Below are 17329 nucleotides of genomic sequence, written 5' to 3' on the forward strand. Positions count from 1 at the left end.
CCCCTCGCTGAATTTCAACAATAAGCTTCTTGGCTCCCTCCTCACTGATTTTAAACAGTGGAGCTGCCACTCACTTCTCACTGTATTTAAACAGTGAAGCTCCTAACTCCCAGCTCGATGATTTTAAATAGCGATGCTCCAAACTCAATACTCACTGATTTTAAACACTGAAGTTCCTAATTCCCTCCTTGCTGATTTTAAACAGTAAAGCTCCCGGCTCCCTCCTAACTTACCTTAAACCATGAATCTCCCAGCATACTCCTCGCTGATTTTAAACAGTGGATCTCCCGGCTCCCTTCTCACTAATTTTAAACAGTGAATCCCTCAGCTTACTTCTTGCTGATTTTAAACAGTGATTCTCCTGGCTCCTTTTTGTTGGTTTTAAACTGTGAAGCTCCCAGCTCCTTCCTAACTTATTTTAAACTGTGAATCTTGCGGCACAGTCATCGCTGATTTTAAACAAAGAAGCTCCCAGCTCTACCCTAACTTACTTTAAACCGTGAATCTCCCCAGTCCCTCCTCGCTGCTTTTTGCAGTGAAGCTCCCTGCTCCATCCTCGCTGATTTTAAACAGTGAATTCCCGCTTCCCTCATCGCTGCTTTTATACAGTGAAACCTGCGGCTCCATCCTCTGATTTTAAAAAGGGAACCTTCCAATTCCCTCCTTGCTGATTTTGAGCAGAGAATCTCCCAGCTCACTCCTCGCTGATTTTAAAAGTGAAGCTCCCGATTGTCTCCTCAGTGATTTCAAACAATGAAGCTGCTGGCTCCCTCCTCCCCGCTCACTGATTTTATATAGTGAAGTTCCCGACTCCCTCCTTGCTGATTTTGAACTGTGAAGTTCCCAACTCCCTCCTCCCTGATTCTAAATAGTGAAGCTCCTGACTCCCTCCTGGCTGATTTTAAATGCAGCTCCCAGTTCCCTCCTAACTTACTTTAATCAGTGAAGCTTTCGGCTCCATCCTCACGGATTTTAAACAGTGAAGCTTTGTTGGATCCTGGTCAACAGTTTGTTGGGTGTTATGATTCCAGGTTGCATGCTTGTTTTGTAATGGCCGAGTTGGTACAATGGACGGAGTTGACCAGCAGACGGTTCTTAGGTGGAACATATTCTGTTTATTTACAAATGTATTCAGCAGCTACACTTGTGTGCTTTCAACTTAAACCCTGTTTTCATACTTCTGCCTCTTATCTCAGACTACTGACTCCAGAGGTAACCCGCGCTGCTCCTCTATTGGTTACAAAAGATTATATGACCTTCCTTTATAACGTCCTTCTTAAAGGTATAGTACACATTATATAAAACCATAGTTACCACAAGCTCCGGACTCCCTTCTCACTGATTTTAAACAGTGAAGCTCGCGAATCCCTCTTCACTGATTTTAAACAGTGTAGCTCCCAGCTCCCTCCTCACTGATTTTAAACAGTGTAGCTCCCAGCTCCCTCCTCACTGATTTTAAGTAGTGAAGCTCACGGCTCCCTCCTCGCAGATTTTAAACAGTGAAGATTCTGACTCCCCAGCACGCTAATTTTAAATAACTCCTGGCTATGTCCTAACTTATTTTAAACCATGAATCTCCTGGCACAACCCTTGCTGATTTTAAACAGTGAAGGTGTGGGATCCTAGTCAGGCGTTTGTTGGATCCTGTTCTCACATTTGTTGTAAGGGGTGGCTGATTTGGTACCAATGATGGGGACACATCATAGATGAAAACTCTATGGGGAGAATTTTTAATTTTTCCTATGGCACGCAGGCTGGGCAGGAGCAGGCGGGGGTGGGCGCAGAGCCGATCGCTGCCTGCGATTGGCTGCACGCAGCTATTGTACACGGGTGGGCCAATTAAGGCATACCAAGCATAACCCATGGCCAGTAGCATCAGCGCTACCTGTGCGGGTGGGGGAGGAGGGAGGGTCGGGGCCTGCGCTCTTTCGCGAATGCATGCGAAAGGGCGCAGCAAGCCCCCAATGTCACACGAGCTGGGACATGTTTGTGAAGTTTGGAAAAATTATTTAATTATTTTATAAAACCTTCAGGAAACCTCATCCCGCCCATGGATGAGGTTTCCTGAAAAACGCGAAGGCCACTTGGGCTCTTTGCCTGCCCGTCAACCTCAGGGTTGGACTTCTTAGTAAGTTTAATAGCCTTTTTTTCCTAAATAGGCCACTGACAGTTTAGCGGCCATGCAGCTGCCTCTGGCGCACACCTGCTGAACGAAATATCGAAATGACAGGCGATGACATCAGGACGCACACCCAACGTCACAGTGCATCATTTTACGCGTCAGTGTGTTGGGCCGGCCATCATACACCAATGGCAAAATTCTGCCCTATATTTATTTACAAAGATACTCAGCAGCAACTAAACATGTGCTCACACTTCAAACTCTATCTCTACACTACTCTCAACTACTAACTACAGAGGTAGCCCGCTCTGCTCTGCTATTGCTCACTAAGACCATATGATCTTCCTTAATAACATTCTTCTTAAAGGTATATTACACATCAGATTACCACAGAAGCTCCCGCTTACCTTCTCACTGACTTTAAACAGTGAAGCTTCCGACTCCCTCCTCATTGTTTTCATATAGTGAATCTCCTACCTCCCTCCTCACTGATTTTAAACACTGAAGCTCCCGTCTCCCCCTCACTGATTTAAACAGTGAAGCTCCTGACACCCTCCTCATTGATTTTATACAGTGAAGCTCCTAACTCCCCCTCACTGATTTTAAGCAGGGTCTGCTGGACCCTAGTCACTTGTTCAGTTGGGTTATTGGATCTGTGTTGCACAGCTGATTCGGGATCACTGAGTTGGTACCACAGGTGAGAATTTTCTCCCTGTCGGGGAGGTGCTGAGCAGGGACAGGCGAGGGAGGGCCCATCCAGTGTGACGCACACCCAGAAGTGCTGAACACTCCCTTTGCAGGCAGGTGGAGGAGGCTGAGTCGGGGCCTGTGCTTGTTCACGCATGAGCGCGAACGAGCGCTGAAATTTCCCTGAGGCACGAAGCTGCCTCAGGGAGTTTAATTACATTTTCAAAAATTTTTTTTAAAGAGGAAAAAACATTCAGATATGTCCCATCACATAAGTGTCACATGAGCTGGGACATGTCAATGAATTTTAATGAAGAAGTTAATTTCAATTATAAATCTTTCATGAAACCTGATCCCGCCCATGGATGAGGTTTCATGATAAATGCGAAGGCCGCCTGGGCTCTTCGCCTGCCCGCCAACCCTAAGGTTGGACGAGCAGCTCCGTCAATTATTTTAATTAGTGTTTAAATGGCCTTAGCAGGCCTATGACAGTTCGGCGGGCACGCACCGGATTTGGCTCCGTGCCCGCTGAGCTGAAGATCTGAATGACTTGCTGTAACATTGGGATGCACTCTTGACATCACCACATGTCATTTTACAGTGAATGGGGCCCGCAGATTCTGGCCACAGACAGAGTAGGTCAGCAGAATGTTCTTATGTAGAAAACATTCTATTTATTTACAAAGGAACTCAGCAGTTGCACTTGTGTGCTCACAATTCAATCCCTGTCCTTACATTACAGACTCTAACTCTAGACTATTCACTACTGATTATTAAGGTAGCCTTTGCTACTCTGCTAGATCAGCTTCCATTATAGCATTCTTCTTAGAGGTATGTTACATATCAGATTACAACAGGCTTTCTCCTCACTGATTTCAAAGATTGAAGCTCCCACTTTCCTTCTCACAGATTTAAACAGTGAAGCTCCTGTCTCCCTCCTCACTGATTTGAAACCTGACTCCTGACTCCATTCTTACTGAGTTTAAAAAGTGAACTCCCAGCACACTCCTCGTTGATTTTAAACAGAGAGTGTCCGGGCTCTCCCCGGCTAGCTTACCCTCGCTGAATTTCAGCAGTGAAGTTCTCAGTTCCCTCCTCGCTGATTTTAAACGCTGAAGCTCCTGACTCCCTTCTCGCTGATTTTAAACGCTGAAGCTCCTGACTCCCTCCTCACTGATATTCAACAGTGAATCTCCCAGCTCCCTCCTAACTTATTTTAAACAGTGAATCTCCCGGCACACTCCTCACTGATTTTAAACAGTGAAGCTTTTCTTTTGGTTCACTCTAATTGTCACAACATTTTTCACAAAGCAGACACTACTTTGTTGGCGGGAGGCAAATATGGAGCAGACGGGACAATGGTGTTTTGAAATAAATTTTATGTGCAGAAGATCTCTCCACCAGGGGTGCGGTGGAGGCAGGGTGGGGGGGGGGGGGGGGGGGGGGGGTGGAATTGTGCGGGGGTGGGCATGAACCTGATCAGCGCCCCTGATCAGGCCCGCGCCACCATTTTATGTGGGTGGGCCAATTAAGGCCCGCCCCGCGTAACGTGCACCCAGAAGTGCTGTGCGTTCCCTGTGCGGAAGGTGGGGGGGGATTCCCTGAGGCGGGGCCTGCACCAGTGCCTCATGGAGAATTGTTTAAAGTTTAAAAGTTTCACATGAGCTGGAACATGTCAATTAATTTTTTCAAAATTTTTTGTTTAATTAATAAACCCTTCATGAAACTTCATCCTGCCCTTGGATGAGGTTTTATGAAAAATGTGAAGGCCACCTGGGCTCTTCATCTGCCCGCTAACCTCAAGGTTAGATGGGCAGCATTCTTAATAACATTAATTACTTTCTTAATGGCCTTAATAGGCTTTTGACAGTTCAGCGAACTGACAATCTAAATAGGCCTTGCCCCTGCTCGCCGACCTGAAAATTCTTCTCAATTTGTTGTAAATTTTAAACAGGAATGTCGCCATTGAACCCAATGTTAAACATCCAAACACATATCTTTGTGAAACAACAAATCCTTTATTCGCCTTTTTCTATTATCCTTACTTGTTTTGACTCCTGGGGCAGAATTTTCTGGGTGATGGGGGTTGCGGAACGGGAGCAGGCACAGGCGGGGGCGGACCTGATCGCCACTCGCGATCGGGTCCGCGCCGCTACTTTACGTGGGTGGGCCAATTAAGGCCCACCCAACGTGCTTCACCACAACCATGCGCAGCAGGAGTGGGCAGGCGGCAGTGGGTGCACTCAGCCCAATGGGTCCAATGGTGATCCGGCAGCCTGTATAACGGGTGGCCTGGCAGTCTTGGAAAGGCTGCTCACAATGGCTGGGCAAAGGTCTCTGCAGAGTGGCAATGGAGTTTATGCAAGCCTGGAGGGTAGGCCATCAGGGCAGGCCAGGCCAGAGGGTAGGGCGGGGAGTCAGTGTGCCCCTCGTTTTTCCGATGACTGCCTTGCTGCCCTCCTCGAGAGGGTGGCAGCATGGTGGGAGGTGCTGGTTCCCCAAGACGGGAGGAGGAGTCCCCCCACCCCGACATGACGAAACATGCCTGGGAGGTGGCGGGGAGCTCCCGCGACATGGTGTAGCGCATCTGGATCCAGTGTCACAAGCGCTTCAATGACTTATTTCACTCTGGAAGGGTGAGGATAATGTTGGCATTGATCACTCAACCCAGCAGGTCGGCTTTCCTCCCTGCTGGCCCCCACCCTTCAAGTCTGAATGCAGTGACGACATTGAATCATTGACGGCATGTGTCCTTTGCTGGGTGGGTCAGCAGATATTGCCCATGCTGAGGTCTGCCTGAGGGGGTGGTGAAGAGATGGGTTCTGCACCCACAGCAGGTGTTACACTGAGACCCACATGACTGGCTTAGGGAGCTGCACCTAGGTGCTGTGCTTGAACTGCAAGACATGTCCATGTCAGGGTGATGACATGCTGGGAAGGGAGCTTCAAGGTGGCATGGCAACAAACCATCTGCTGCCCTCTTTTCTCCATGTGCTTGCGCCTCCTTGCTATGGAAGGATATACTATGTGATTCCTAATGTGTTGTAGGCAGCATGTGGCCAAATGCGGGGTGGGGGTGGGTAGTAAGGAACAGGCCTAGTATCTTTGTGTGAGTGCTCAGCAGCAGCAGGTTGAGGAGGCACTGGAGATCTGCAATGTCCCTTTCTGGTTGGGGTGGGCCGTGCGTGAAGTGAGCCCAGGTACAATTAACTAATCAATGCTCTTCTCTCCTTTTCAGGAGAAGAATGCACATAATGGTGCAGAGCGTGCGAGCAGTGAGTCATTCTCATCTGGTTTGAACAGGAGACCCTGCATATGGAGAGGAGCCATACGCCCAGGTCCACTGGTGTTGGTGAGGCTGGGATGTCACGGGCAGGTATGCTTGCCCAGCAGTGAGGTCAGCATTGTCCTCCCAACAGTCATGGCAGTGCTGAATGTTAAGTGATTTAATTTTACAACATGGCTTGACCATTGGTAACGGAAGGATGAGCGCATAATGATCCGGGGGACAGGGATGCGCATTGTCATTGTCTCCACACTAACTGATCCAATGTCCTTGTTCTTTCTTTCAGCATCATTGGAGCAGGGCCGGGAGGAGGAGCAGCAAAGGCCCCGTCTCACACCTGAGGGCCCTGAAGTCTCACCAGCGTCACACCATCTCCATCAGGCAGGTACCAGAGCTGATGCTAGAACCTCAGTGGGAATTAGAACTTGGGCTAGTATCCCGAGGCACAGTGGTGAGGGCACTTCACAGTCACTGGAGGAGCTGGCAGAGACAGAGAGTGCCCATTACGCCAGCAGTCGGAGAACTGTAGGGGACCAAGCACATGCTCAGTTGGTGCCTGATGATGTGCCTCTGTGGTCATCCGCAACGTAGCAAGTGCAGGAAATGCAGCCGAGTGTGCGGGAGCATCTGGCGGAGGATACATGAGGCTATGCTTGGCTTGGTCTCCGTGGTGGAAGAATCTACGCAGACGATCGCTGAAGCAATGAGCCACATGTCCATGTGCCATGCTTCCTCCATGAAGAAAATGGCGACTCTCGTGGACAGCCTCCTCCAAGAGACCCATCAGGTCTTCCTGGGGATGCGCTCAGACCAGCAAGCCCTCACATCGGCATTGACCCCAGCTGGTCAGTGCCAGTGTGGGAGATGGTGAGGGCACCAAGTTTCCCAGCTCAGTGCCCATCCATCCACGGTGAGCAGTGAGGTCTTAGTGACCTCATGCCAGCGCAGCAGATGCCTGTCGTCTCTGCGGGCACCTCTCGGGGCGCTCCGGATGAGGGCGGCAGCTCCTCCTCCCTTCTCCCAGTGACCATAGCATTCAGCAAGGCTGCGACGACTGGACAGATGCCAGCTGTGGAACTGGCAGATCCCTCCCAGGTAGGGTCAGCACAGGCTCTACCAGCCAGAGGACAACCGCCAAGGTCATCAAGGCCAACAGGACAGCATAGTTAGCAGGCTGGCTCAGATGTCACTCCCAGCGAGGAGGCAGCACCAAGACATAGCACTCGGAAACGTAAACAGAAGGCAACTTAGGAACACTATGGGTTTATCACTGGTGGTTTTGTATTGGCCTGGGATGAGGACTTTATGATTTGCTTTGAATTGAAACACCCTTGTCATATTGTTTCACGGTGATATTAAATTCAGGCATGTGCCTGTGGCTGAGGGTGCCTCTTTTCTTCTGCATGTGTATGGTTTCCAAAAATGTTAGGAGTGCTTTGTGGGACATTCAGCTTTATTAACAAGGGCCTTAGTTACTGTTCCTAGCCTGGCAGATTTTGCACTTAGGTATCGAGTATGGAGCCTACAGCCCAGGCTTGTCCTGGAGGTCCATATGTGGCATGCTAGCTGAAGGTTCATTGGATTGAAGCCTCCCGGGTATCCCTGCCTCTCTGGTGTATGCCCGGGTCAGCGTCTACCCCCTCAGCATTTCCCTGTGCGTGCTCATCCTCGGACTCACTGCTGGATTCATCGTGTGCAGCCACAGCCACTGTGTCTACATCTTCATCGTCCACTGCATCCTCCCTTTCCAGCACAAGATTGTGAGAGCGCAGCATGCAACCACTATCACAGAGACGCGATGTGGGGGGTACTGGAGTGCGCCCCTCAAGCAGTCCAAGCAGCAGAAGCATCAGAATGGCTCTCTCCACCACAGCCCTTGTGGTGCCGTGGATCCTATTGTACCGCTGCTCAGCTTCTGTTCTTGGATGGTGGAGAGGCATCATGAGTCACCTTCTGAGGGGATAGCCCCTGTCACCCAGCAGCCATCCATCCAGCCAGGCTGGAGCACTGAAGAGGCCCGGCATCTGGGAGTGTCTGAGGATGTAGGCGTCGTGGGAGCTGCCTGGGTACCTTGCACAGACTTGTAGAAACAGCATCCTGTGATCACACACTATCTGCACGTTCATGGAGTTAAAGCCCTTCCTGTTGACAAAGGCACCGGGCTCACCTGCTGGCGCCTTGATGGCCACATGTGTACAGTCTTTCGCACCCTGGACGCGGGGGAAGCCAGCAATGGCCACGAAGCCTCTGGCTTGCTCTGTCTGGCTTGCCTGGTCGCAGCGGAAGTGGATGAAGGTCAGTGCACACCTGAACAGAGCATCTGTAACCTGCTTGACCAAAGTGTGGACAGCTGATTGGGAGACACTGCAAAGATCACCCACTGAGCCCTGAAAGGAGCCAGAGGCATAGAGGTTGAGGTCAGCTGTGGCCTTCAGAGCCGCTGGCATGAGGTGTCCACCCACACAGTTTGCGGAGATCTCAGGCCCAATCATCTGACAGATATAGTTGACTGTCTCCCTTGAGAGACAGAACCTCCTTCGGCACCGCACCTCAGACGTAGTGAGGTAGCTGCTTCACTGCATGTATACCCTGGTAGCAGGATGGTGGCAGCTTCTGCGGCCCCTTCTGCCTTGGTCTACCTCTTGGCCCTGTGACTGTCCTCCCAAGGGTGGCTTCTCTGGAGGCGAATGTGCACTCCTGGCCTCCTCCCCCTTCAAGCCCTCCTTTCCTCCTCAGAGGAGGTGCCTTCAGTGGAGAGTTCAGCTCCCATTCCCAAGCTATGGGAAGGTTTCCGGAAACCTGCAGGCCCAAAAAAGATTCCTCACTGCAGGGTGCTGACCTGAGGGTTAGGAGTCCAGACAAAGCAGCTGGTATGCATTTTGAAGTATTGCAGATCGCAAAGGCAAGTTGCGAAAACTTTCAAAAATCAATATTTGACTGAGCACACTTGCGCACCCACTGAGCCCTCTTATCCTGTCCTTGGATGAGGTTTACACAAATGTGTCCTACCTGCCTGCCCATTGCACCCATGCGCCGACTCGAAGGTTGCGTGGGCATCAAAAAATTGGTGTCGATTGGTGAGTCAAGGGCCTTAAGTGGCCTGTTAATTGATGGCGGGCGCACAGTGGATATCATTGCGCACCCGCCCAACGAAATATTGCGATGGCGCATGGTGAGGTCAGGACGCTCGCCCAATGTCCCCTCGCGTTATTTAATGCGCAGACATGTGGGGCCCACCTCTGCACACCAACGGGAAAATTCTGCCCCCAGGGTTTCAGCAGAAATTGAGACAAGCTGTTCGTTTCCCTGCTCTGACTGTTCAGATCTTTGTAGCCAATATCCGTTGCATTTTGTAGTCTTTGAGGACCCACCTGCACCTATGTAGGGGCAAAATCAGTCATCTGGACAGGAGGTTGCATGTGTGGCTCTGACCAGGGGATGTGGGGACTGTGGGGTGGTGGGGGTGGAGGATGGGGGCAGTATAAGCAAGTAGACAGGAAGCACTTTGAGCAGAGTCCCCATTTTAATATGCCCTTGTTCCATCTTCCTTCTCATAGCCCATCCACACAGCCCTGCTATCCAAAAGCTTTGCTGCACTTCAGAGAGGTTCTGAGTAACCAAGGTGATGCTTTCCTCCATCCCATTGTCATTAGCAGAGTGAATGTGCAGGCCATTTACGGGGGCCAGCAAGCACTCAGTGGCCTGACATGTCCCATACTCCATATAGATGGCATGGATGGAAACATCAGCATGAAGACCTGAGACGTCATGACACTCATCTTAGAGGTTGACTCTTCCAGTCATGCACAATGCCTCTGGAAAGGCTGACAGAAACTCACATTTTCTGTTGCTGTTTCAGAATAGCCCACGTTGTTGACTACACACCAAGGTTCAGTTGAGCAGAGATCGAAATACCCTGCATCGCCTAATTGGGATTCTACACTGCTACCCCTGTCTCCACCACCCCCTTCTGCTCAATTGTGATGTGTGGGATGTGTGGAACCAACAACCTTTGAGTGGCTGAAATATGTAGGGTATCTGAATTGGTGGGCAATATGCATGAGTCCTGTGATGATGCATCCTCAGAGTGAGTGGCCTCCATAGTTTTAGTCTAAGGGGTAGTAGATTTAAATCAGAGATGAGGAGGAATTACTTTTCTCAAAGGGTCATGAATCTGTGGAATTCACTACCTCATAGTGCAGTGGATGCCGGGGCGCTGAAAAAATTTAAGGAGGAGATAGACAGGTTTTTAATTGGTAATGGGTTGAAAGGTTATGAGGTGATGGTGGGAAATTGGAGTTGAGGCTGAAATGAGATCAGCCATGATCGTATTGAATGGCGGGGCAGGGTCGTGGGGCTGAATTGCCTACTCCTGCTCCTAGTTCTTACGTTCTTATGCCCTCTGATGAGTCTTCGTCCTCCTTCAGCACCACCTCCTGAGGGATTCTCGTGGGAGATGAAAGAGATAAATTAGAACTGACAAGCTGAGAGGATCCTAAGTCATCATTGTGCAGATCGTCATATTTCAGTGGTTGGTGATATTAAATCAATATGAGTGAATGGTGTCTGTCAAATGTCCAAGTGATATTTAATTCTGTCACTAGGTACCTGGGAGATTTCCATCTCTCCATCACCAATAGCCAAGCATTTTGAAATCCAGCTTAGCTTCAGTGCCTCCTCCACAGCAGCCATCAGTGTAGAGATGACTGGAGATCCACAGCGGTTTTCTGCCTCTCTGTAATATTTTGTGCTCCTTTCACCTTTTAGGAAAAAAAGTAAAGGGCTATAAGGATGAACTTAGAATGTCTTGAGAAGTTGAAAGGAGAACGTTTGTGGAGGATTATAGCGATAGCGAGAGATTGGTGTAACATTGTTATAAGATCAGGGTGCCTATCAATGGTGTCTGTCAGATGGACATGTGAGGAGGTGCCACGTCAGAGGTTTCTAAGTCTGAGGACTGATGTGTAGGGGAAGGCTGGGAAGACAGAGGGTGTGGGTCTGGACTTGAGTGTGGCGTGCTGCTTAACTTCCCTACACTTGAACAGGTCATTCAACTCCTTGTCACACTGTATCAGGGAACAAGGTACCACACTCCTGCTGCACTCCTCCAAGCACCTCCAGCCATCCCTCTGTTCGCTGTCCTCCATTCAATGTGAAACAGAATCGCCTGGCAGGCCCTTACAGCCAGCAGAATCATGTCCAGGGCCACATCTGAGAAGCAAAATACTGCTTTCCCATGGTGAGCCTCCATCTGTGACGTTCCTGGCTCTGTCATAAGACTTCTATAATGCATCAATTCTGACCCTCTCAGGACACCTGTAAATAATGGAGGTGGAAAAGACTGCTGTGGATCATCATCATTCCTGCCCATTCTAATCAGTCAGAAAACTTGCAAGTCAAATGTAAATGCAGTGGCTGGGTTAAAAAATGGTGCTGAAACTTTCAGGTTCCTGACATGCAGCCGGTCTCCATTTGCTGTGAGTGGGTTTGAAATTTAAAATTCAGTACAATGAGTTTGCAAGCTAGCCAGATCCCAGCACAATTTTCACATTGCACAACTTCTCAAACCAGCCACATTGCTTGCTGTCACACAGCATGTTCAACAATTATATTACATACTGAAATATTATTCAACTGAGGGCATAATGAAGCTGTCCTGTTCACACCCAGCATCAAAATATCCCTTAAAAATCAGTAAATGGGATCTTTGAGATGTACAAGATGTTTTTCTATAGACGGGAGAACTACTTATAACACAAGCCCTCTCACAGGATCATATCTAAGGCACAATGAAATTCAAGGAAGGACTTCCAGAAATTTCAGATGACATCAAAGACAGATATCCCATATCCACTGATAATCCTAAACTATAGTTACATGCCTAGGCACACCCACCTGGCACTGCTTTGTGAGAAGTGCCAGAACTGTTTAAAGTTATGGAGATGGACAATTGCAGACCTGTGGCATTTTCTGAACTGGGGTACAGTACTAATGCTATTAGTCTAGTAATCCAGAAATGCGAGTTTAAATCCCACCATGGCAGTTTGACGAATTGAATTGAGTTCTTTTTGAAAAGCTGGAAGTGAGAATCTTGCACCAATAAAAGTGACCATGGGCTGCATCATAAGCTGTCCAGCCAGCGGGTTTGAAGGTGGGGGTGCACATAGGATCTACTGGATGGCCTTCCTGCTACATACCCACCTGTCCCCAACCAATTAATGGGCAATTAAGGGCCTCATCCCGCCATTGTTGTTGTTTTACCCTTGGCAGGGGAAGCCCACACCATGTGGGCAGCCTGGCAGCTTTTGTTTGGCAGGCTGTTTCAGGCAAGGGAGGGGGCCTCCTTTGCAGGCACTCTGAGCTGATCAGAAGCACTGCCACAAAAGGTCATTTCCCCCTTCAACCCTTCACCCGGTCTCTTGAACCTGGCCCCATAGCCCACTCACTCCTCATCTTGCTGAGACCCCTGATCCTAGACTTACTTGAGCTCCTTGGCATGGTCGGTCTGCCTGAAGTCCCAGCAGTGTAAAATCTCAACTCATTCATTAATGTTTTTTACAGAAGGAAACCTCCCATGCCTACCTAGTCTAACATCTTTGTGACTTCATCAATGTGATCACACTCAACTGTTCTCTGAAGTAGCCTAGCAAACCATTTGGTGGCATCAAACTTTTAATACGTGGACGGCAGTGGTTGAAGGAGAAAGCTGTTCTCAGGGCAACTTGCCAGCGATGCCCATGTCCGAAGAATAAATAAAAATAAATCATATTTGTAACCCATCACCATCAGAAGAGAAATACCAAAGGAAATCCACCTCACTGCTGCCCTTAACTTTTGTCACACTTAGTGCACTGTGTGCAGTTGTGGTCTCCCTACCTAAGGAAATATATATTTATCCTAGAGGGAGTGCAATGAAGGCTCACTTGACTAGTTCCTGGGATGAGGGCATTGTCCTATGTGGAGAGATTCCCTGAAGTTTAGAAGAATGAAAAGTGGTCCAATTGAACTATATGAAATTCTTAAGGGGCTTGACACGTAAATGTGGAGAAAATGTTGAGGAATCTTGAACATGGGGTCACAGTGTGACTAACCATTAGGACTGAGATGAGGAGAAATTTATTCACTCAAAGGGCTGTGAATCTTTGGAATTCTCTGCTCCAGTGTTGCTCAATAATATATACAAAACAGTGATCAATAGATTTTTGAGTACTAAAGGAATTAAGGGATATGGGGATAGTGTGGGAAGGTGGAATTGAGGTAGAAGATCATCCATAATCTTGCTGAATGCCAGAACTGGCTTGAACGACCAAATTGCCTACATCTGCTCCTATTTCTTATTTTCTTCTCTCCTGTTCTCACACATTTGCCTCCTGCCAGGTTAGCATGATCAAGATCTTTAACATTAACTAATCTGGTGTCAAAAACAACTGAACAAGTAATTGGACCAAGAACATTACTTTCATTTCTCATCCACTCAATCGCATCAAGAACATGACACAGTTGCCCAGATTCCTAAAGAACTTAAGATAATTGATGCCATGTGCCCACCCAAGCAAGTCAAAAGTGGTTCCTCTGGCATCACTTTGTGTTGCACTTGATGTTACCTCCTCAAGCTCATTCCCCACATCCTGTGGGGAGAGTGTTGATGTCATTGTGCTTGTGAATGTTTAGAAGAATGATACAGGGTGCTGTGAAATGGCGGCTTGTTCACAGCACTGGCGTGGCTGACTAGAAATAAACAACAGCAGAGGAACATACATTATCAGAGTTGGTAGCATTGCCCCTTTTGATACAGAAGGTCATGGTTTCAAGCCCTCACTTAGGTACAGAGTATCAGCTGACACTTCTGTGTAGCACTGAGGGAGTGCTGTATTGTTGGGAGTACTGTCTATCTAAGGCCCGCTTCAGGTGGATGTTAAAGAACCAAAACAATATTTAAAGGAGAGATAGCAGGTTCTCTTGGCGTCCTGCCCTCCAAAATCTTTCCAATGATTGTATGCTCCTATTTTTCCTCTTAAAATGCAATACCTCACACTTCTACACAATAATTGCATCTGCCACCTGTATCTTTCTAATGGCTATTATTATTTGCCTTGCTCAGACCCCCTACTTCACCACAGACATGAAGGGGCTGATGCAAAGCAGGAATATTAAAACTGGCCATTAAATTTGCAGGGAATGCCATCTTTATTCATTCCTGAACCGATTAGTGTCACCAAACAAGGTGGGCCCTGTTCTGGGGATATTTAAAGGGCCAGTCAACAAGTTGCTGCTGAGGTGCTTTTGACTTACTGGTGCTCAGGCAAAGTTGGTGGATCACTGTAGTGAGATGCTGGAAGTGGTTGGAGGTTGCTACAGACCACAGAAAGGCAGAGAATTACATTGCCTTCATAGAGATGGGAGCAGTAGCTGTTGTGCCACTTGTCTGGCAAAATGTATAGGACAGTCATTGGAGGAGGCAAAGAAGGGAACCTCTCTGAGGAAGGAGGGGAAAGAGGGTTCTCCTTCGAAGCTCTTATCCCATGCGGGTCTCCAAGGAGCTTTAATCTTCCACTGGAAACACCCAAGAGGACTGCCTCAGGAGGTTTTGCTTTACTGAAGAGGTAGCGAGAGTGTTGTGTCACGTCCATCATGAAGACCAGAGCAAGGGGAGCCCTCCTAGTCAATGTGAAAATCAGTTTTCTTTCTTTTCTTTTCTTTCTTCACATCCAGTCCATTCCAGACAGGAACTGATGACATTAGCAATGGCAATCCACAGAGGCATCTGGGAGGTAATAGAGGTGGCCCAAAGGAGAAGAGAGCAATTCAGCATCTCATGTCTGAGGACATAAGACCAGGATGAGAGGGCATGTGTGTTTGCCAGGATAGCAGGCTTCTCATTGATGCCATAACTGCAAAGGCTACCACCCATTCAATGTGCAGTTGGCGTGTGATCACATCAAGAAATTCATCTTGGTGAATTCCCAATATCCTGGCAGCATTCATAATGCCATTATCCTTTGACAGTTTGCAAAGTGGACCAGCTTTGGTTATCCAAGACAGTTAACAGTTTGGCTGCTCATGACAAAGGCTATCCCTCGAACACATGGCTCATGTCCCTTTCCGTCAATCCACCATGAAAAGTTAGAGGGCCTTCAAGGAAAGCCATGGAGATACTCATGACACCATAGTGAAAGCCATTAGCCTCCCAAAGCTGGTATTTTGCTGATTAGCTTGCTCGAAGTGGGGCTTGGGTGTCAGTGGATGGGAGGTGGCGGGGGGCGCGAGTCTCTGCAGTGCTGGTGTGCTGCATCCTCCACAGCCTTGTAACTATGAAAGCCTATCTCCTGGGATCAGGAGGTCACCTCAAGGGCAGGAGCAGGAGAAGGAGGAAGAAGTGAAGGAGGAGAAAGGGAGAAGATGACATGCATCAAGTGCAACTGAACAAATTGAGAAGACCCTCATAGTGAGACTCTGCTGCAGTTGAAAGGGGCACTTCAACACCCCAACATGAACCCACCATTTCGCCTACACATTGCTGAAAAGAGTGACATGTTGCTGAAGCTTTTCATCTTGCACTCATCAAGCCAAATGCAAGAATGCCAAAGTTCAAACAATCCACAACAATTTATTCCACAGGAGGAAAAGGTGCTGATTGATTGATAAGTCAACTTTGGTTGGCTGAGACATTGCCATGGAGAAAGCAATAGGGAGCTATAGGCTTCCCAAGCTCCCTGGTAATTCAAAAAAGGCGCAAGCCTCAGACATATTCCTTTTGTTTGCAAAGCATGGTTCCCTGCTGATGAATGTATGTCACTTCTAGCAAGTATAAATGAGCCACATTAAGAGCTTGACTGATTATCTTAAACTGGTTGTTAATGTAGCTATTGACTCACTCAGAATTGTTCAGCAAGTGCTGCCCAATCACAGAATCACATCTAATGGCTGACATTTTGTTTTGAGTTTTACAAACGTGGGCTGATTGAGTATGGTCTGTACTCTGCTTATTATTAACAATTGTAGGAACATACTGTTTGATTCGATCAACCAATCGCTGAGATGTACCTTAGCCCTGGCTCACTTTTGCTGGTCCCGAGCCTCTACACAAGCTGCCATTTTTCTACACCCATCCCTTGTGCCACAGAGTTCAACAAAGGAAACCATGGACCTTAGACAACTGCACAAAGTCGACCTTTGCTCGTTTCCTTCAAACGAATATGAATCGGGTGCCATGAGATTCTCATGTGCGATTAACTTTATCTTGAAGGCCGGATGGTAATTTTTAAAAAATATGCTAATGAGCTTTTGTAGCATAATATATTACAAGTGGGAATCTACCACAGGCCAACATGAGACCCAACATGCCACAAACTGATTTAACCTCTGCATCTCAACCCGTTGTCGGGAAATCGAAAATTTCAGCTCCCGCCTAATTCAGTCACCTCGCATGTCACCTTTAAACAAATGTAAACCAGGTGTCATGAGATTCTTGAGTGCAGCTGACTTTATCTTATAGGCAAGATGTAATTAAAAAATTTAATACATTCATAAGTATTCATTGCATACAAATGTATTACAAGTGGGAACCCGTCATGGGGCTGTGTAAGGCCCAACATGCCACAAAGATGCTGCTGCTTTAATCTCTGCATCTCAATGCACTGTCAGGAAATCACTCCAGCATGCCATGTACCCCACTCTTGCAGGCTCCATAAAATTGCCCTCAAATCTGTCATATTGCCAGGCCCTAGCTGCAGTCCACTCATGTCTTGTTATTCACCACATAAAAATGGAGACTCTAATCCAGCCTCTAATGTTTGTGTTGTGCCAATACCTGAGCTGCCACCACAATGGGACATCTCAGAGAGCTTGGAAGCTTGGAACCCATACTTTCCAGCATAGAAATGGTGGGCAACTCCATGGAAGCATTGCCAAACGAGCCCATGATGGTGTCTGCTGGCTGCTGACTTAGCTTCCACTGCTGCACAGGCAGAGTCCTGCCGATGCATCAGTACTGCAGACGTGGTGCAGACAGGGGTTATGTTGATTGATGAAAGTAATCTTCCTCCTGTTATACATTCACATGCTTCTGCCAGAGCTGCCCAGGTGGCAGTTCTTGACTATCTAAAAGCACAAAGGAACAAGGGGAGGGTAAGAGTGAGGGAAGAAAATCAGGAGGTCCAAGGTAACTCCATCCACAGTTTCTAATTCATGGCACCTTTCAGAATAAGGTTGGGGAGTTCGTGGAGAAAGTGCAT

The sequence above is a fragment of the Carcharodon carcharias genome, chromosome 12, assembly GCF_017639515.1.
Source record: "Carcharodon carcharias isolate sCarCar2 chromosome 12, sCarCar2.pri, whole genome shotgun sequence".
Classification (NCBI taxonomy): domain Eukaryota; kingdom Metazoa; phylum Chordata; class Chondrichthyes; order Lamniformes; family Lamnidae; genus Carcharodon; species Carcharodon carcharias.